Consider the following 22099-nt stretch of genomic DNA (forward strand, 5'->3'; position numbering starts at 1 on the left):
GACAGCAAAGTTGACAGGACAGCAGAAGCCAATACCAGCATTGCGCCCTGCTTCCAGATTCTTAAGATGCTGAGGAATATCTTGAAATGGCTCCCAGGCACCTTTAGAAAAACTGCCACTCACCCCCTACTCACCAGCAAGTTGGACTATAGGAACACCTTCTATGTCAAGATAACCAGGCAACACACAGAAGACTACAAATCCAGATTTTGGCAGCCAGACTTATCTGCATCCAAAAACACAGAACTCAAATCACACTACACTGCAGGGAGCTCCACTGACTCCCAGATACACAAACATGTTCATTTCACTCTCTTCACACAAATACTCAAGGCATTACACAACTTAGACCCTACCTACCTGAACAGTTGCATCTCTTTCCATCAACCACCCAAACACCTCCACTCTGCAGAGCCCCTACTCACACACATTCTGTGCATAAACAGAAGCAGATCAGGAGTATGGGCATTCTCTTACAATGTTCCCTAAGCATTGAATGGCCTCAGACTTCTCCTCCTCTCTTCTTGAGTTCTGCAAGGGGGTGAAGACCTGGCTTTTCAGTCAACCAACCTACCCTAAGCAGAATAAGGCACACACAGCTTCTCAGCACCAGCATACTCTTGCTGCCAATAGCCCGCTTTACAAATACGCATAACATTTTATAAAGGGATAAATAATGCTGCAAATCTCAGAATGCAACTAAAAAGTCAGGAGAGGATGAGCTGCTCAGGTACAGAACTAAGAAACTTGAGAGTTATGTCTTATAGACGTGCACAGATACAGATACTTGTTCGCTCAGAGACATCACACATAAAGTCTCAAATACAGGCTCAAAAAACACACATACACACATGTATGTCATAGAGATGGAAGGAGGCATGCATGTATACTTGGGTAAATTCATTGATGAGTGGAAGCGTGGATTGGGTGAATGTTGGTGAATACAGAAGTAAATTAATTGTGTTCTAATTTGGATGATGAAATGATCTAAGAGTAGAAGCTAAAAAATATGCATTTGTTTGTTTACCATTTATTTATTTGATTTGTTTTTGCTGTATTGTTTTTATGGGGTTTAGTGCGTCTTCCATGATGACAGTGTTACATTTAATGATGCAAAAAAGCTTATAAATTTGAGGTATATTTCTATATAATGCTCGAACCTATTTATGAAGCAGCGTTCTTATGTTAATTCTGCTGTGAAAACTTCCAGCAGTGAAAACGTACTACAAATCTTGTTAATGTGACGCGAGACAGTTAATAGCCAGTGTGAAAAAACAAATGCGGGCCTTGGGGAAGAAAGCCTGCACTGCTCCTCCTGCAGTCAGCCTTACTCTGAAATGCATCCAGGCAGATACTGCTAATGCCTGACTCCTGCATGGAGGCTTGAGGCCTAGTGCTCCCCTGATGTGAGGAAATGCCGTCACGGGCTCACAGATGCAGGCAAGTGTCCAAATGTATCTACATTGCATTCACGCAATTATATGAAATTATATGAAATTTCCGAAAAATTATACAAATTGCAAATCTGTCATTTCGCCCTACAATTTATCACGAAATGTGTCCCTGCGTCAATTTTCAACGCAGGGATGCATTTCACACTGAAAAAAGTGCAAAACAAAAGCACCACGAACAACAACCGCTTTCTTTCTGTTGTTCCGTGGTGCATTTCGCAGAACATTTTAACAGTGAATGGTGCGTGGTTACACAAAGAGGCTTAATTATGTGATTTTTGGAATTTCGTGTAAAAATCATCTGAGATTCGTAAAATTATGTGAATTATGCCGGTGTAATTTAAAGTTTGCGCAGGCCTATTTACAGGATGCAGCAGAATAGGGCCCCAGTCCACTAGTCAAGCTCGCTCTGCACATGCCCACTACAGTCACTCGGCCTGCAGCCGGCTTAAATGCATCAATGCCACTCTAGGTGATGGGATGTCCATGGAGACGGATGCAGATAGCATAACTGAAGTAGGGGTAGTGGCATTAGAGCACAGAGATGGGAAGGGCCATTGCACCCAAATGAGGGCCGCCTTTTAATACTCAACCAGTGTACGGGCCACCTTCCTTACTTGCATTAGGCTCCATGATATCCTTGCTATACCACTGTCTGTGGATTAAATAATTGCCCAAATTCTGATCTTGTAGATCCAACAATAACTTTAGCAATGGTCTCAGATCCTCCCCATGGTAGAATGAAACTAAATATCTGTTTTCAAGAGCAGGCATAGTCAAAAAGTGGTTATTTGCTGCTGGTCCGCAAGTTACAAGCAGCCCCACTATGTAGCGGTACATTATGTACACAAAGAACGTAAGAATGCAAGACTGTTGAGAGGCATCTTAAAGCAACGATACTGAATCAATGTGAAGAGGTTTGATGGTGATGAATCTAGGAATACACGTGCACATGAATTAAGGACCCCGGAGCAGAATCAGGACATTAAGCTGCTCTACCTGGCCAAGGGGTGTGCTGTAGGTTAGCTGGAGCAAGGCACACTGAAGCATGGCTGGTGGAAGTGGGAGACCAGACCCCCAAAAGTAATGCCATGACTGGTGTAAGGGGAGACCAGACCCCCAGGTGCAAGTCCATGAATGGTGGAAGTGGGAGACCAGCTCCCCAGAGGTATGGCCATGAATTGTAAAGTGGGAGACCAGATCCCCACAATTAAGGTCATAAATTGTGGAAGTGGGAGACCAGATTCCCAAAAGTAAAGCCATGAATGGTGGGAGTGGGAGACCAGATCCCCAGCAGTAAGTCCAGGAATGGTGTAAGTGGGAGACCACTTCTCCAGAGATCAGGCGATGAATTGTAGAAGTGGGGGACCAGATCCCCAGAAGTAAGGTAATACACTGTGGAAGTGGGAGACCAGAGCCCCAAAAGTAAGGCCACGAATGGTGGAAGTGGGAGACCAGATTATCAGAAGTAAGGCCACGTATGGTGGAAGCAGAAGGTTAGATCTCCACAGATAAGGCCATGAATGGTGAAAGTGGGAGACCAAATTCCCAGAAATAAGGCCATGAATGGTGGAAGTGGGAGACCAGATCACTAGAAGTAAGGCCACGTATGGTGGAAGTGGGAGACCAGATCCCCAAAAGAAAGGCCATAAATGATGGAAGTAGGAGACCAGTTCCTTAGAAGTAAGGCCATGACTGGTGGAAGAGGGATATTCTTAAAAGTAAAGGAACAAGTGGGCAAAGAGGTCTTTGCAAAATGAAGTAGACAGCTAATATCTACGCATTACCATTACTTAGAAATTGATAGCTGAGAAAATATGTGTCTCGTACGGGTATAACAAGGGCAAGGTGGCATGTATCACAGTGGTAAACAATGGACGACTAAGGAAGAACTGTTAAAGGTTTGGTAGCTGCTGATTATATGTGATTGAAAAGGAGGCTCCCTCTTCGAGCTTTGGTAGTCTGAACCCTGTGAGGTTGTGCGTATGCTTTGCATAGTGATAGAAATGGTAGATAGACTTAGATATCTTTACAAGTCCCAGTTCCAATGCCAAGACCAAGTAATCAAGGCTCAGGAGAGGGGGGGCACCGTGGAACAATTCTGCACAGGTAATCCCTTCTTGTTGCAGCAAGAGACAGAGAGAGCATTGGTCATCAACTGGGAAGCAGACCGCTGAGAGCAAGTGCAAGATATATTTGGTTACATGTTGGAACACTGCAATGGTTACGTTACAGCATCAGTTAAGTGAATATATATGAGAAGCATAGAGGCAGGATTTATTTCTCCAACTTAGGGGGTTTCCTCTTTGGTAAAGAGGACGATGATAAGTCCTGGAAGGGAGCTGTCACTTCTTAATTTGAGGATGTGAGTTTATTGAGCTAGCCCTGTATCTATTCAATCCAACCTTCCACCATACCTGTCAATCAGGCAGATTTAGCTTGGGTTAGCAACTGCTACCTATTCCCCGCACTTGCCAACCCTGATTTCAAGGCTCAGGAAGGCATTGGTAGGAAAGAACCCTGTTTATTGCTGCCATTTGAATTTCTTTCTTCTAGACACTCTGCATCAAACAGGATGCTGTTGAGGGCCTACAAGTGCTCCAATGGATATTCCTGTGATGTTACTGGGGGAGAGAGTGACAAAGGGTGCACCGTTTCGCTCCTGTTACTGCTGGCATTTGGTGAATTGATGTTCATCCTTACACTGGTGTTCAAAATAGGATGCATCAAGGATGCTTAAGAAGAATAAACCATTTGTGTAACCTCTGGGGCTGTTTTATAGATACTGCGCACTGACCTACTCCTCACCTGGGTGCACTCTTAATTGTGCGAATCAGATGCAGATTGGGACAATGCACTGTATCACAGCAAATGTGCTTTTCCGATTACAAGCACAAACCTTTGCCCTCACGTGTAACAACACATTAGTGAAAGGTTGTAGGAAGATGGCTCTGTGTATATACTATATCAAAGTGAGATATAGGGCCGTATTTATACTTTTTGACGCTAAACTGCGCTAACGCAGTTTAGCGTCAAAAAGTTTAGCGCCGGCTAACGCCATTCTGAAGCGCCATGCGGGCGCCGTATTTATTGAATGGCGTTAGCCGGCGCTAGCAGACCGGCGCTGCCTGGTGTGCGTGGAAAAAAAACACGTACACCAGGCAGCGCCGGCGTTGGGGAAAATGGCGTTAGGGCGTCTTAAAAATGGTGCAAGTCAGGTTGATGCTAAAAAATCGCCTCCACCCGATTTGCGCCATTTTTAACGACGCCCAGACGCCATTTACATGACTCCTGTCTTAGTAAAGACAGGAGTCATGCCCCCTTGCCCAATGGCCATGCCCAGGGGACTTATGTCCCCTGGGCATGGTCATTGGGCATTGTGGCATGTAGGGGGGCACAAATCAGGCCCCCCTATGCCAAAAAAAATATATAAAAAAAAAACAAATTTATACTTACCTGAACTTACCTGAATGTCCCTGGGGTGGGTCCCTCCATCCTTGGGTGTCCTCCTGGGGTGGGCAAGGGTGGCAGGGGGGGTCCCTTAACGCCTGTCCTGACCCAGGCGTTAAAAAGAGGCACAAATGCGGGTTTTTTTTGACCCGACCACTCCCGGGCGTGATTTTTGCCCGGGAGTATAAATACGACGCATTTGCGTCGCAGTCATTTTTTTGGACGGGAACGCCTACCTTGCATCTCATTAACGCAAGGAAGGCGTTCACGCAAAAAAATGACGCTCTTTACTCATACTTTGGCGCTAGACGCGTCTAACGCCAAAGTATAAATATGGCGTTAGTTTTGCGCCGAATTTGCGTCGAAAAAAAAGATGCAAATTTGGCGCAAACGGAGTATAAATATGCCCATAGTGTGCACAGAGTCCAGGGGTTCCCCAGAGGCTTAACAGAGGCTAAAGTTGATAATACTAATGCTCTCTTTTGTGGTAGTGTGGTCGAGCAGTTAGGCTTATCAGAGGGTAGTGTAAAGCATTTGTTGTACACACACAGAAAATAGAAGAAGCACACACTCAATGATTTAACTCCAGACTAGTGGTTTTTATATCGTAAACATATATTTCCTTAATTTATTTTTAGAGCCACAAGATTCAAGTTGCAGGTAAGTACCTTAAAAGTTTTGTATTTCACATAGGAATCAAAATTACTTGGTTTGAAATAGGTATGTAATACAGTTTTAGAATTATTGGCAATAATCTGTTTTAAAAATGTACACAGTACAATTTTCAGAACAGTTCCTAGGGGGAAGAAATGTTAGGTCGGTTTACAGATAAGTACAACACTTACGGTTTCAGACTCAGAGTTTTAGGAAGTCCACCGGTTGGGGTTTAAGTTAACCCCAAACACCCACTACCAGCAACATGGGGCCGGACGGGTGAAGAGGTCAAAGTTGAGCAAAATTAACGTGGGCTCCTATGGAGAAAGGGGGTACTTGGAATCAGGACTGCCTGCAGGTAAGGACCCGCGGCTCGGAAGGCCACAAGTAGGCACCAAGCATGCACCCTCAGCGGCACAGGGGCGGCCGGGTTCAGGGTGTAAACAGGACATCGGGTTTCCAATGCTGGTCTATGAGGAGACCCCGGGCGTCACTCAGAGGCTGCAGGCGAGGTCCAGAGGGGTCTCGGGCACACCACCTGTCGGACAGGGAGAATGGCCGTCTGCTGGACGCTAAGCCACCGGCAGTCGGTTTCTCCAAGGCCTAGGGGCTGCGGATGCAAGTTTTAGGCGTCGGATATCTTCGTCCAGAGCTCACGGTCAGGGATGTCCTCGGGATTCCCTCTGCATGCGTCGTTGTGGAGGGGTGGAGAGGTCAACCTAGGATGGGCACTTGCGCGCAATCGCCTGGGGACCCTCTTTCTGGGTGGACCACATGGACATGGGCATCGGGTGCACAGGTTCAAGACTCACGCATCCGGAGTGAGGTGGGAGTCCTTGGTTGTAGGTTTCTTCAGACAGAGCCACTATTCTCTGGAGTTCTTGGTCCTTTTGGGTGCAGGGCAGTCCTCTGGAGTTGGCAGAGGTCGCTGGGCTCCCTGGATGCGCCGTTGGTCTTTTTGCAGGTTCTATGAAGCAGGAGACAGGCCAGTAGTGTTGGACCAAAGCATTTGTCATCTTCCTTCTTCTCTGCTGGGGGTTTCAGCTTAGCAGTCCTTCTTCTTCTTATAGGTCACCAGGAATCTGGTGAGCTGGGTTCAGGGAGGCCCTTAAATCCTAGATTTAGGGGCGTTTTAGGGGTTAGAGGGCAGTAGCCCTTTTGGGAGGGGGGCACATTCCTATCCCTATTGGTCCCTGTCCTCCAAATTAAGATGGAGGTTTCTGCAGGGAGGGGTTCACCTCAGCTCTGGACACCTTAGGGGTGGTCCTGGCTGGGGTGGTCACTCCTCCCTGTTTGCCCTAATTTTCCCACCCGACTTGCTGCCAAAAGTGGAGCTTTGTCCAGAGGGGCGGGAATCTCCACTAGCTGGAGTGCCCTGGGGCACTCTAACCTGAGGCTGGGGCCTTTGAGGCTCACCGCCAGGTGTTACAGTTTCTGTAGGGGGGAGGTGTGAAGCACCTCCACCCAGGACAGGCTTTGTTTCTGGCCACAGACCGCACAAAGGCACTCACCCCATGGGGTCAAAAACTTCACCAGTTAGTCCTACACTAGCAGTTTGGCTAACCTACAGGGGGCATCTCTAAGATGCCTTCTGTGTGCAAGTTACAATAAATCCCACACTGGCATCAGTGTGGGTTTATTGTGCTGAGAAGTTTGATACCAAACTTCCCAGTATTCAGTGAAGCCATTATGGAGCTGTGGAGTTCGTAATGACAAACTCCCAGATCAGATACTCAGTATGGCTACACTGCACTTACAATGTCTAAGAATGGACTTAGACACTGTAGGGGCATATTGCACATGCAGCTATGCCCTCACCTGGGGTATAGTGCACCCTGCCTTAGGGCTGTAAGGCCTGCTAGAGGGGTGACTTATTATGCCACAGGCAGTGGTTGGTGGGCATGGCACCCTGAGAGGGGTGTCATTTCGACTTTGTCTTTTTCTCCCCGCCAGCACACACAAGCTGCAAGGCAGTGTCCATGTGCTGAGTGAGGGGTCCCCTAGGGTGGCATAATACATGCTGCAGCCCTTAGAGACCTTCCCTGGCCACAGAGCCCTTGGTACCATGGGTACCATTTACAAGGGACTTAACTGTGTGGCAGGGCTGTGCCAATTGTGGAGACAAAGGTACAGTTTTAGGGAAAGAACACTGGTGCTGGGGCCTGGTTAGCAGGGTCCCAGCACACTTTCAATCACAGTTGGCATCAACACTAGGCAAAAAGTTGGGGGGTAACCATGCCAACAGTGGCACTTTCCTACAACTGTTGACCGGCTATTTGATGCAGCCGATCCACTTTTTACCATGCAGACTGCTACTCGGCCTGAGTTTCAAAGGGAAGCAGAGGTTGCCTTGCAGATGAAAACAGTAAGTGACTGTGCGTACCTGCAGGGAAATGTCTGGCATTCCCGGGACCCTTCTGTCCCCCTCCTAAGAGACACTCATGGGGGCGCACTGACTGCGTGTCTCCTCTATGCAGTGCTCAATAAATGTGGCCTTCTGGAAGCCTCTTTGCCTCTGCATCTGTGTCTTTATTATGGCTTACCTGCAAAGGGATGAAATTCCCTTATTTCCATGGTGCCACATCCTCATGCAAATGAGGGCATGCCCCCTTGAGATCGAGGCGACACACATTTAATACTTGCACAAACATCTACTGCCCCTTCAGTAATACCAAAGTACCATGGGAGGGTAAACATCAGATGCACTTTGGTTGCGACCCCAGGATACTTTCTGTAACAGGGCCTCAGATATTAGTGGTGCTTTATTAGAAAATTTAATTTAAAGTGAGAAAATAGACACATTTAATTAGGGCAACCATGGAAAGCAAATGATAGATTTGGAAAACAATATGGATACCTATGAAATGGTAACCAGTCAGATCATCTAAGAGTCACATTGTTTAGCAAAGGTAGTGTAAACCCCTATGGTAGAGATACTCACTGACAATCCTCAATGGTCAAATCCAGTAAGACATTCAGAGTTTCTATTATGAATATTCAGATAATAAATTTGCATCTAATTGATATAAGTAGAGATTATTTGCAGATTCATTAATTTTACTGCTAATCATACTTATTGGAACCGACAAGGGCAGCCATCGACTATGCTTTGTGAAACTATGCCCAGAGTGGAATTTAATCATGACAAACAAAGTGAAAAATTGCATTCAGCAGGGTGAAAAGCTGAAAACCTCAAATTGTACACAAGGACATGGAACGTGTGGAAGGGGATGTTATCCAACGCAGTTCCTTGTCCGACTGCTTTGAGAAATAATGTACCCCTTTTCTCGCTTCTGGACATCTTTCTGTCTTAAACTGTTTAAGAAGAGGGTGTCTTCCTCATTCCTGCCTTCTTGACCAGCGGGTTTGACACATCTGTAGTCAGCACGGATGGTCATAATATAGCCTTATAGCCCACCGCTGAGGGCTAAATCGGTTGTTATAGGTGGTGAACCCAAGTTACAGCCCCAAGCTGCAGGCGAGGGCCTGTAACAAGGGAGAGGAACGTTAACAACCCGTATACCCTGAAACAGAAGGGATCTAAGGCTGTTAGAACATTCCACCAAATTTGGGTAGAATGTTCCAAAATAAAAAATGGAAAAACATTATGACAAACGTTGGAATATTGGAGCTCCAGGCCTATACCAGCTATTATAAGCCTGGAGCTACTCCAGTTTCTTCAATGGAGCGCTCAACATTTCAATGTTCTAATATAGCCTTAGAACCCGCCGTAGCGGGCTCTACCGGCTATTAAAGTCCAGCTCCCGCGTTAAAAGCCCGAGCCGAAGGCGAGGGCCTTAAACAAGGGAGAGGGCCTTTAATAGCCGGTAGAGCCCGCTACGGCGGGTTCTAAGGTTCTAAGGCTATTAGAACATTCTGCCATTAGAGGGCAGAATGTTCTCCTAAATAAAACAAAGGCTTCACGGAACCGGAGGGGATTAAAATCCCCTCAGGCTCCGTGAGGCTTTGTTCACAGCTGCTGCTGTGAACAAAGAAGATTGGAATGGTGGCGCTGCGGGCTTTTACCGTCATTGGAGTCCTCTGTCTAGTTATGGACAGAGGATGAGTACCATTGAATTGCGTAACAATAAACATCTGTTATTCAGCGCCAAGAGGCCTACGGGTGAACGTGCGCTTTACAAATACACGTTATGTTATGTTATGTTACTGTTTTGACCTGTTGAGGTCAGGACACTCTCAATTTGTTTGCATACATTACTTGTGCCCCTTGTGTGATAACCTACATAAATAAATGTTACAGTGCACATCTTGCTAGCAGTGTTACATATACTAGCATACTACTTATTTAAGGGGAGCTGTAGGCTTTGACTGTTTTTCCCTTGGTTATCATGCTACACCTTTACCCCCTTTGCATTCTAATATAAGTTAATATTTCTAATCCTCTGAACTCTCTCACTTTGTATGCCTTGGTCAGGAAAACAGCCTCTACCAGGCAATCTTTACCATGCATGTCTTTACCATGCAAGTACGTTTTGGTGCCTTTACCATGCATGGTAAGTATTGGTAAGGTAAATATATATATTTACTGAAATAAAACAAAGGACAGCCTTCCTTTAAATTTAAGTGACAGCCTTGAGGGATGGGGTCCCCAGAGCCTATTGAAGGTTTGGGGAGGGCAATTCGCGGCCTCTGTCCCCTTAATAAATAAACATATTGGGCCCTGGGGGATGAGGTCCTTGGGACCAAATATAGCTTGGGAGGGGGCCAACGCATACTTCTCCCTTAAATAATTAAATTAGGCCCAAGGAATGGGCTCCCTGGGGCCGAATATAGTGGGGGGAGGGGTTGGATTGGTTTCTGGGAGATGGGATTTCCGGGGCAGAAAACAGTTCAATCTGGGGTGCTGAGCGCCCCGCTCCCCTTAAATACAGAATGCAGCACCTGGGTATAGGGGCCCAGGGCTATAAATAGGCTCAGCAGGGTGGGCCTAGAAACTCTCCCTCCCATATATACATAATAATATAATGGCAGCCCCCATTTTTTTTTTTTGCCAAGATCCTCTGGGACTCTAGATCCCCCTCATGGTGTCTTCGGGGAAGGGTATACCCCCCCTTATATATATATTTTTTAAAGTTCAGGACAGAGGACTAAGCCCCTGAGTCCCATACTGGCTGCCAGCAATATTTTTCTCATGTTACTTGCAGCCGATCAGAGCACCTGCACCCATGAGAGTGACATGACCCAAGGAGAAAAAAACTCCTTGGGCCGATTAGAATGCTCTATTTTTAAATTGGCGCTCTCATTGGAGTCCTTTGGCCTCGGCGGTCTGGATGTACTTTTGCACCTTTATTTTTCAAAAACTACTGAACGGATTTACACCAAATCACCAAAAACACACTTTCTGGGCCAAAATCTAGCTTCCTTCCAAATTTGAAATGCATGGTGAATTTGCATTTTGGTACCCGCCTTTTTTCTCAGCCCTTGTTTGGCTGATCACCCCAAAACATTCCATGTACAAACTAGGAAAAAAGAACACATTTTTGGAAAATTTTATGAAGATTCGTCACGCATTGCCAAAGTTATTAGCAACACAAAAAATGCATTTCCTATGAAAACGCTGGCCTAACTATAACAACCCAGTACATACATATTAGGATGGCAAGGGTAATTTTAGGGTTAAGGGGTGGGTACAGGATATAGGGCTTTAAGGGTATTTCTTAGGTTTTGGGGGTAAGGATATAGGTTAGGGGTGGGTAGGGATAAAGGGTTGTAGGGGTAATTTTAGGATTTAGGGATGGGCAGAAGCATAGGATGTAAGGACATATTTAGGGTTTACATCGATATAACTTCCCTTAACTATACTTATATGCTTACCTTGCATGTTAATGGCATCCGTGATAAGGACATATGCATGGTAAAGGCATGCATTGTAAACTTGTACAACCCTTGGTCACCACAATACTCATATTCAATCCCACATGCATTTAGTTAGAAGTCCTTTGCGTCTTTGGTGAACCCATTCCCGAATCACAGGAAAGACCCTATTTGAACTCTGCAGTGAATTTTAACTCTGTGCTAAAATAATGCATTCCCATGAATATAATCATACGTAGAAACAAACCCTACCAGGAAATGATTAAACAGGAGTTGTGTACATCAGGAAATGTCTAAACCTCATAAGAAAATCATAAGAAATTAAAGAGGAACATGCAAGATAGTCTACACCCACATAAAATGTGGGCTGGGGGAGCCTACATAGGCTGAGTATATATGATCCCAAAATATTGAAATCGAATATAATAATGGTTGAGAAGCTATAGTATACCTGAGACTGAAATAATACCTTAGATGTAGGAGGATTTTGTACTTTTTGGATCCTATTAGGTTTTGTGAAGTCCTTGGGATGTGAATAATCTGTGGACTTTCTCTCCATACAGCGAGTTTCACAGATAACAGGGCATTGCACCATTTTAAGGGGATATGTTTTATAACAATGATTCAAAGCAAGCCTGGTCAAAGAAAGTGATATCTTGAATCGAAAGCAAGGTATTCTGACTACCCGTTTCATCTTCTGGATTCTGCTGGCATCCTGTTTACTACTGGGCAAATTACTTAAGTCACCAGCTCTTCAAAGGTGGCCCTGGAACACTGAATTGGGAAAGACCAGACTAATGACCTCAACATGAACAAGTGACCTCAACTATTTAATCAGTGCAAGCACAACATGTTTTAGTGCTCCAACAAAAGTCCTTTAAGTAAGATTGCTGGTGAAAAGTTGACAAAAGAGACATGACATGTCAAAGGGGTCCACACAATATGGGCTGGACTTGGTAAAGCTTGTTGTTAGCAGAAATAAATGATGCTTCAGCTCAATCATGTGGTTGTTAGTCATGATGGCCTGTGAAAATGTGCAATTAATGAGTGAGAAAAGATAAAAGTTGGGTAAGAGCAACACTTTGTAATAGTTTGGAGAGAATAGGTTGTCATAAAATACAGAAGCCAGAAGAAAAGTAAATCCAAATAGGCCTAATAGTATAACATTTTCAACACATTTTAAACAGTTGGGTGTAAATATTGTAAGTGTTAGTATGGTGGGTCTAGAATATCTACTTTTAAATATTGTGCTACCAACATATCATAGTAACAAATGTTGGCTACTAGTAGGGTGATTAAAGATATATAAGTCGCTAAACATAACTCCACATGTTTGTACCACACATGCATCTGGACAGTGCGTGGATGTGGGCTTATACTTAGTTACACAATATTTTGTCAGTTGGTATTCTGGCTATGATATATTTGTGCTCAGTATTCTCAAATAATAAAAATATTATATCCTAAAACTAGCTTTTACATTGAAGAATATTATAACACATTGCATTTTAAGACATAGTAATAAATAAAAGTTATGAGGAAATAAAAAAGAAAGAGAAAGTTAATCAAGACAACATTTTGGTAGTCGATAACCTGGCTATGATACTTTGGTAGCATAATATATTTAGGCTTGTTACACCGACATGCAACTATTATATTATATCCCCAAACTAGCTTTTATGGTGAAGAATGTTCCAACACATTATGGGACTGATTTAGATCTTGGCGGAGGGGTCTACTCCATCACAAATGTGACGGATATCCCACCCGCCATATTACGATACCATTATATCCTATGGGGATTGTAATACCGTGGACAGGATATCCGTCACATTCCATCCGCCATGATCTCAATCAGGCCCTATGTTCTAAGAAATTATTGTAAATATAAGTTATGATTTAAAAAGAAAAACAGTTGATTGAGACAAGTTTTTTTTTTAAAGTACCAATTGCAATGTCTTAATAAAAGGCCAGCGGACACCAGATTTAATGTGAGTTGTAGAACACAAGCAAAAGGCTTGAAAGATAGAAAGAAGAAGTAGTGACAGAATGGAGAGGGAACGGGCTAATCACGCTGAAGGAACATGGGAGCATAATTAAGAGGCCCTAGAGCTACCAGAGCGTCACTTTTTGTGGCGCTCCAGTGGCGCAATACCCTGCGCTGTATTTACAAGGTGGCGTTAAGCCACTTATTGTGGCTTAACGCCACTTTGTAAATACTGCCCCTCCACACGCAGCCCTTTGCGTGGAAGGGGAGTGCAATGGGTGTTGCTGTGGGTGTGCGACAGCAGCACCCATTACATTTTGACGTTGCCTTAGATTTACGAGTTTTCGTAAATCTGAGGCAGCGCCAAAATCTAATGCCACCCCTGGGGTGCAGTGGTGCAACGAGTAAGAATACCTCTATTCCTCCTGGTTTTTTGCTTTTTCTATGTGTGCTACATTCTGCAGCACACATAGAAAAAGCAAAATGCCAGAAATTATTGTTTATGTGCGGGAAGGTGTCCCTTCCTGCACATAAACCATCATTTCAAAATAACACTTCAGTACCTCTGTGTGTGCTGCATCCTGCAGCACACACAGAAGTGCCTAATCACCATTAGTGATTGTTTATGTGCAGGAAGGGACACCTTCCCACACAAACAATGAAATCCCTCAACGCAGACATCCTTGCACGATACTGCAAGAATGCCTGCGTTGGCGCTAGACTGCTCAATTTACCGCCAGTGCAGGGGGAAAAGCAGGAGTGTGCCGCATTCTAATAAATACGGCGCATCCCTGCGTTTCTAAAGTGATGCCGCGTGGCGCTGCCAATTTTGATGCAGCACCGTGCTGCGCCACTTTTTAGTAAATCTGGCCCATAATGTGTGGGGAAAGGGAGTGCAACTTAAATTGATTTTGAATATGAAGCAGGATGAAAAGTTTAGAGGTTTGAGCAGTACATGAATTGGGGTTAAAACATTGAAGGAAAGAAAAGATACATTATTACACGGACGATGAGTTCAAGTGAGGTATTTAATAGGGTATTTTTAACACTAAAGTTCTGTAGCAAGGCTCCTACCATAAGACAGATAAGAATGGCAGGATCAAAGCAAGAGAGGATTAGAAGAGAAGTTATCCTTGTGCTAGGCTTGCCTAGTCTTGCTAAATGCCAGGAACAGCTGTGCGAGACCAGCGGATAACCAAGCGGATAATTGGAAGGGTTAAAGGACCATGAAGGGTAAGCAGTATCAAGAGCTTTAAAATAGAGGCAGAAAAAAGACGCAGAGATAGTGCTAGCAGCATGTCACGATGAAAAGCTGTCAAATTGTACTTGAAATCATATAGAGGCTTAAGAATGAACGTAACTGGGGGGGTGGTGGGGGAGGCAGAGGGGAGTGACCGAGAGTCAGTGTTTTAAATGGAAAAAAATAGGTGACTCACCAAATTTAATAGAGGGGGCGGGGCCTTAGCGGGACTAAGGGCGTGGTAAGGAGGCAAGAATTTAACTGGAGATTTTCATGGTGTTACACTGTGCACAATAATAGAGCAACAGATCTGCCATCTGTAAAGTAATCTTTTTGTCTATGCACAAATTAAATTCATTTAATTGCACAGATATTTGCTATGTACACATATTTCTTATGTTCGCTGAAGACCAGCATATGGCCAGGACATTTGACGAGCCATGAAAACAGTTCTTTATTAAAATATTTTACCTGATCTCTAAAGTAGAAACATCCCTGATTAGCTCAAAATGACACACAAACCCCAACTCCCAGATATTCAAAAAGTGGTATGCAAGCAAAGAACACAGATGCAGATGAAAACACAGGTTCTCACCTGCAACGACGGTGATACACACAAATTATCACAATGTTTGCACACAGCCAGCACCAAAAATATGTGATCATTTTATTTTCTCAGTCTGTGGCATAGGCAGAGCTATCAATTGTGGGGGCTGCAACATGAGCATTGTCTGTGAAAAATGGGCCCATGTAATGACCCACTTTATCAGATCTCTCTAGAAGGACCTTGCAGTCGTGCAGATGAAGAAGTCAGGGGGCTGGAGCCCCAGCCGGCAGACCTGTAGCCACTAGAGTGCGCCCAGGGCAAACAAGTAGGCTGCTCCAAAGCACAGGTGGCAAGGGAGAGGATGTGGCGTAACGGCCAAAGCTGGCGACTTTGGAACTGGGGAGCCATGTTCAAGTTTGGTGCTGGCTCGACATCCTGTGCTTCTGGGCAAATCACGTAATCTCTCTGTTCCTACAAATCATAAATGTGTCCTTGTGTAATGTAACTGGTGCACATGTAAAGTACTACAATACCTTTGTGTCAGGTTTGCGCTATATAAACCTGCAAAATAAAAAAAATACGCAGACCAGGACGAGAAGACAGATGTGCACGCAACAGCCTGCAAATCCTACCTCATCTCAACATAATCAGCCAGTAGATTGTAGTATTTTTTAGCAGAATGGCAATGCAAGCCATGGGTAACCATGTGCACACACTACTCAATCATACTAGTATGTGAAGACACCGCTCTCTGTTTGCTGCTTCTCCTGCCGATCGCAGGATGCAACAAGCCTATCAGGTGACCTATGGTTTAGTGAGCACCAGGGAGGAGCTAACATCTGCACTGCTGGTGGGCCCTTTGAGTAGCGGCAGTCTCCTTATCTAGGGAGAATCTCCAGTATTCAAGAGAAGAAATTGCTAAGTGCCAGTACTCAGCACCGGTGAGTACCGGCCCATTTAAAGCACTGCCGACGGTCACACTGTATGAATGAAAAAGTTGACCTAGAATGAGAGGGATAGCTGAGCATAGAAGATACGATTATGTGCGTAGTGACATTGATTAGAAAGGAAAACAACAGTGGGTGGCTTTGGCGGCTGGTGGAATTTGAAAGTGGTGGGGCGGACGACTATAACATTTATTTATGTATGAGTGAGCACGATGTTTCTCATGGTTAGGGCGCTTCTTCCTCCAGGAAGATTTGTTTTGGGGGCATCAAAGGAGATGCAACGTGGTGCATTCATGAGCAGGGAAAAGAATGTGCTGAAAGGGAAAGAGATGAAGTGGAAGGCATGTAGATGGACGAGATGAAGAGAGAAAAAAGGAAGTCCTTCAGAGTGAACATAACAGAAGTGAGTGAGACACCCCGAAGAAGACTACCAGCCCCACAGGCCCAGTAATGTTTCATTCACAATCTGATCATTTCAGAAATAAATATATCTGGATATAATAATACACAACTCAGGGAGGCACCAACATGCTGGTTTTTCCGAGTTTGTGGCCAGGGAATCCTGCCAATCCGGCTTTTTCTCGCCCATCCTACCCAAAGATAACCTCTTGCAACCTCTCTATTTTGAGGCTGGAAGCAGCCAAAAGTTTCAAAAGAAAAACATATAGTTGTGCTCCACCTCCAAACAAATTCACACTTATGGTAACCTCGCATTTATGTCATAACCAATCCTCAAAGCTTTATGGACCCTAAGTACATTCCAAGTGGGAAACTCATAAGCAGGCGCACTCCCAAAAACAGCAGGGAAAGGAAACATTAAAATTATATTTCCATCATTCAAATGAAGGAACCTTACTAAGAGATTAGCAAAACAAGGACTTTCTCTGCAAGGAAGACATCAACAAACAAGGAAGCACTGAGAAATGCGCCAGTCAACCTGACCCAGAAGTTATAAATGGGATCCAGCCTTTAAAAGACAATGATAAACGAATGTTCATGCTCTGGGCTGTAAACAAACCATCATACACAACCCTGGCCTCTGCTGCACAGATCTACTTGACCTATGTGTCATTTCTAGGTGACCTCACCTGCAAGTTAATTCAGACATTGCGCTAAAGTGTTTACTGTTTGACAGGGGACAGTTAGCCATACCAGTGCCTAGTTAGTATCATACATGCGTTTTCTGCTTTTTCAATTCTTTGCCAGCAAGCAGATTTGGCCACTAACACACCATGAAAAAATGCACCTGTCCTCAGCTGGACTTTAATCAAAAATAAACTCCGGTCACATGTACCTCCTTTGATGCCGTAACTCGGTAGCATCAACTCTATTAGCAAGTGCCACACCCATTCGATTGAACGGCACTGTGCCCTGCGTGTGTAAAACACTTACTTGAAATGCTCTATCTGCTTTAATTTTACAGTGCCCGTGTGTACAAATACCTTATATTGAACTACCAGCAAAAATCCGTAGGGGGCAGCAACGGGGGCTTTTCACCAGCACAAGATCACACACAGGCAGCATGTTGTAACCCCACAGTTTCCCTCTCTGTAGTGATCCACAAGCAGCCCTGTAAAACAGAGGGCTGGTGCCCTACACGCCCGGGCTGCTTGGGCAATCTGCTGCCACTATGCGTCATAAGTGGGAGGTCTCTTGAGATGCCCCAGAACTGCATGCCAGGGCTGGCGCTAAAGTCAATGCTTTTTGGCCCATGGGCTCTAGCGCACGTGCCGATCTGAGATGTGCCTGACTGCCTGACTCTCCTGTCAGACACGACAAGTGACGAGAGGCAACCAGGTACTGAGGGCGGTATGGGCTTTGATTGTTTTATTAAGTGGTAGGTGGATGGTAATTGCATCTAGCAACTACCCTCCACATCACCTAGAAAACTAGGTGGGCGAGGAACCGCCGGTGGTGTGTGGTAACCACACATCTACCAAGACTTGGCGCACATCCCAAAGTTGTTGGAGCTGTTGCTGCCCTTGCCATTGAGAAAACGGTGCTGAGACCCAATGACTGCAAGCGCTGAGTGTGAGGGCAGCCCAGAAAAATTACTGATGGGGTTGGCTTTGGATAAGGGCAGCCCTTCCAAAGTCATTCCCAGCAGCATTGCTCCTGTCCGGGTCCACCATGTAAAGCATGGCGGCACCAGGCTCCCGCAGCATGGGCGACATTAGTTATTTTTGTTTTCTCCACAGCCGACAAGTGTTGCTTTGTGCATCTGTCTTTGGAAATAAAATATGTATAGACCTGCTGTCCCCACTGTGTTCTTGTGCCTCCTGGGTAGCTCCTGTTATGGATGTTGGAATCATTTCTACTGAAAGGCCAGAGAACTATCAGTTCAATCTGCCAGCCACCGCTGGAGTGGCAGAGGTAGCCCTTCAAACATTAAGACAAACTTTATTTTTAACCTGGGAGACAACATACCTTTTAGAATAGTAAAAATGGTACAAAGAAGATCCTAGGCTTGTATTCGAAGCACAGTATCACCAGTAAACATACTGGAGACTGACATATCCTGCATCATGTGCTTCCAAAATGCAGATCCTTGTCTCCTCCCGGTGTGTGGTGCTTGCTGGTCACTTACCCTATTGCAAAGCAAAATTATTCCATGATGGCCACATCCTTTAGATTAAATTCTTTCCTAGTGACTCGTGTTAACCTATCGAAATATTGCACTCTAAAGTAGCTAGAAATTGGACAATGGCCCTACGCATGCTTATGGAACAGACAAGAAGAAAGTAAACCTTAGCACGTGCAGGGACATCAGGCCCTGGATTCACAGGAAATCTAAGCAAGCATTTGTAATGCAATGGGTCTTCCATTTGCTCGAGTTGGAGCTATTAACGTTGTAAACTCCAAACCGGACTTTTCTTGCCACATAAATTGAAAATGAAGAGTAATACAATTTCACATAAGCAAGCCGATTCAAAGCGCCATGGAATCAGCATGGTTAAAGCCCAGATACATACTAGCACATTAGAAAAGCAGCGCTTGCGCGGTGCTCTGTTAGCACGTCTGACCTTAATAAGTAAACTTACAAGGGGACATGAATAAGTCAATGAGCCTTTTGACTACGCCTAAGATCTTCCCGCCATATATCCTGTACATGCAGATCAACACTCAATAACAATCAATAACATTAGTAATCAATTGGAGTCAGTAATTGTCATACACCATGACCTTGCAGTCATAAATAACCACACCTTTATGTTAAAGTTAGAATAATTATTTCCCTATATTAACATTGCTAACGTCACATAGATTAATCTAAAAATTCATTGATAAACATACAGAAACAACACTGGCTGACCGAAACGTTGAAACAATCTCAATCTAATCAAAGCTTGAGCTACTACACATTCTAAAATTATTGTGCACATTAATAACAAGAATAACTGAACCATCGATATCACATACATTTAGATTCAGCAAGGAAAAGACATCAGCTGTTATTTCATATAGCGAACTTCAACAGTGAGCTCCCTAACTAACACCAGATCTTTGGGATTCGTGCAAAACAATTTAGTCAACACAAATTTGGAAAACATCTAACTATGGTGCTATCAAAATAGTGGTTGGTACCTAGAAACAAAAGCAAACAGACATCATAAACAGTATCATAGTCAATATACCTGTCCTCAGTTTAGATCAGCAAGCTGTGACGGTCTTCGTCCTCAGGACATCAGTTCAGTCAGCAAGGCATCAGGATTCAGCATCAAAGTTCAGAAAAGGCAAAGCCTCTTTAAGCAATAAAGTTAAGCACGTCTCTTCTCAAGACGGTCAAGAAAGTACTGGCCTTTCGGGCCAAATAGAAAATGGGCAAGTAGGTTGTCTTTCCCCAGTGCAGTCCGGCTAAGTTAGATTTCCTAAAACTACTTCCCAAGTCCCTATTGGTTAAGGGATCGCATGTTCACAAGTTGTCCAATAAAACTAAAACTTCAAATCTACATTTCTACTAGTACACGGTTCACATGTCGATGATTGGCTCCTTTCGTACTGTTCTCATCATCCGTCAGGTAACAATATTGTTGCAGCTTGTACTCCAGTCAGTGTCTTCATTGTATTCTTCTGAGAAAGTCAGTCTCACACACATTACATTTACAATGTTGCATTAGCAAAACCTCATCTCCTAGCAAGAGGTTCTCATGAGAAAGACTTTTAGCTAGGAGCACATTAGGTCAACACAGTGGAAAATCACAATTTAGTTCTCTAAACCGCCATTTTATTAAATGCTTAAGAAATGCAGCTTGACATGAGGCTGTGCAACTAGGCCAAGACCTCCGCTAAGTTAAGTCTTTCAATTAATAAAGCTAACACATAATGCATAGCTTTCAATATGATGTATTATTGCATTAATCAAACAGAAGCTCAACATTTCACATTAATAAGTGCACTTCGTGAACATTGGCAGCCACTCATGTGGTCGCACTTTCAAATGCATGTATTATTTTTCCTCTAAGTTACTACATTTTCTACGCAAAATTCAACACTCAAAATACATGAATATTCATTAATAATTTCAATAACAAAATCAGTGTTAATACTGCTAAGCTCGACCTAAAAAGGGCCTGTTGTGAAACTGGGGGCAAGTGTGCTTTGTAGCAGTGATGATGGTATTGTAACTTTTAATAATATTACTACTGGGCAGCCTTGTTCTCAGAAGGACAGGCCATGTGCTTCTGTTGATGGTCTATTTGTGTGACCAAGACTTCTCTCTGCCCTGTGCCCCTGACATGCAGAATGTTGGCACTTCTTAAAGTGCCCAGACTAGCAGACCATGGCTGCTGGCTAGCAGGTCTTGTTCACTATGGTTGCCAGGTTACAAAGAGGAAATGTACTGTGACACACCTAAGATACGACGCCTTGAACCTGCACTCATCACATGTGCTGCCTGTGTAGTTATGCTGTTTAGTGATATTGCAGACCGCCCAGATCACACTGTGCCATGCACACCTTGTGTCACTAGATTCAGTCTCTCTTCAAAGGGTCATTAGGTCAAGGGCCAGTACCATACTGTGCAATACTGGGTGAGCTGAAAACCTTTATGAAGAGTGAGTTTCCAGCTCACGTAAGAGGCTCTGACACAAGGACATCAGTGGCAGCATCAGAAGCCTTTGTTTATGTTGTAGATGGGAATAGTGGCTCTAGGCCAGTGCTCAACACAGAGCAGGACTGGGGAACCGAAAGCAGCCCTGGCGAAATTGCTCAAGCCAGCCGTGCACCCTTAATCTCCTCGCACAATTTCTCCCCTCCCATTCTCTTTTCTATTCTCTCTCTTCTCCCTCTCTTGTTGCTTTCTTTCTACTTTCCCTTCCCCTCTCTTCCTCTCCCTCAGGAAGCCTCCCATGCCTGGTACCTACCTCGGGAGCTGAGGAAAGGCTCCTAGCCCACCGGGGAAATGCCCAGTGGAATAAAAGGCCTGTCGGGCCCTGGTTTGATATAAAGGCCCATCCCCTCGCTCATCCCCCGACAACTTCCTCTCTCACATGGTAAATATTTCTTCGACGTTGGCAGCTCTGATAGTGGCATGAGAGCATATGGATGCGACGGTCCTTAAAGCTTTAGAAACGTGTCCAAGCTGTACACGAGTGTTACCACCCAGCTCGAATGTCTCTGGAAGTGCTTCTTGGTAAGTGTTATTTCTTCAGGCTCTGGAACAAGTTGTTTTAGTTTGTTCTGTTCCCATCTTATGGCCAATGAGTACCTCTGGCAGGACGCCTGGTTCCGGGCCATATACTCGTTTAATGTGATCAGTGGTGTCTCAGTTCCCGCAGATTGAGGGGAGGTGGGTTCCTGAAATAGCTGCAAACTGTGCTAAATTAGAGCCACACCACCGCCTTCTCTCTGGAGACAGCTCTATGTACTTTATAACCTGCTGGTCTTAAGTCCTCCAGGATCAGAGTTTCATCTGGAGTGAACAAGGTTCCATTAACAGCAAGGCTTTTTGGTTTGTTGCTAGTTGTGATGGAATTAATGGTGTGTCTA

General features: G+C 44.5%; 1 protein-coding gene across 2 annotated transcripts in view; it reads left to right on the forward strand.

The window, feature by feature from the left end:
* Positions 1-22099, forward strand: part of CHRM2 (cholinergic receptor muscarinic 2) — a 517170-nt gene that overhangs the window by 475990 nt on the left and 19081 nt on the right. The window lies entirely within an intron of this gene.

Source organism: Pleurodeles waltl, chromosome 4_1 (assembly GCF_031143425.1).
Source record: "Pleurodeles waltl isolate 20211129_DDA chromosome 4_1, aPleWal1.hap1.20221129, whole genome shotgun sequence".
NCBI lineage: Eukaryota > Metazoa > Chordata > Amphibia > Caudata > Salamandridae > Pleurodeles > Pleurodeles waltl.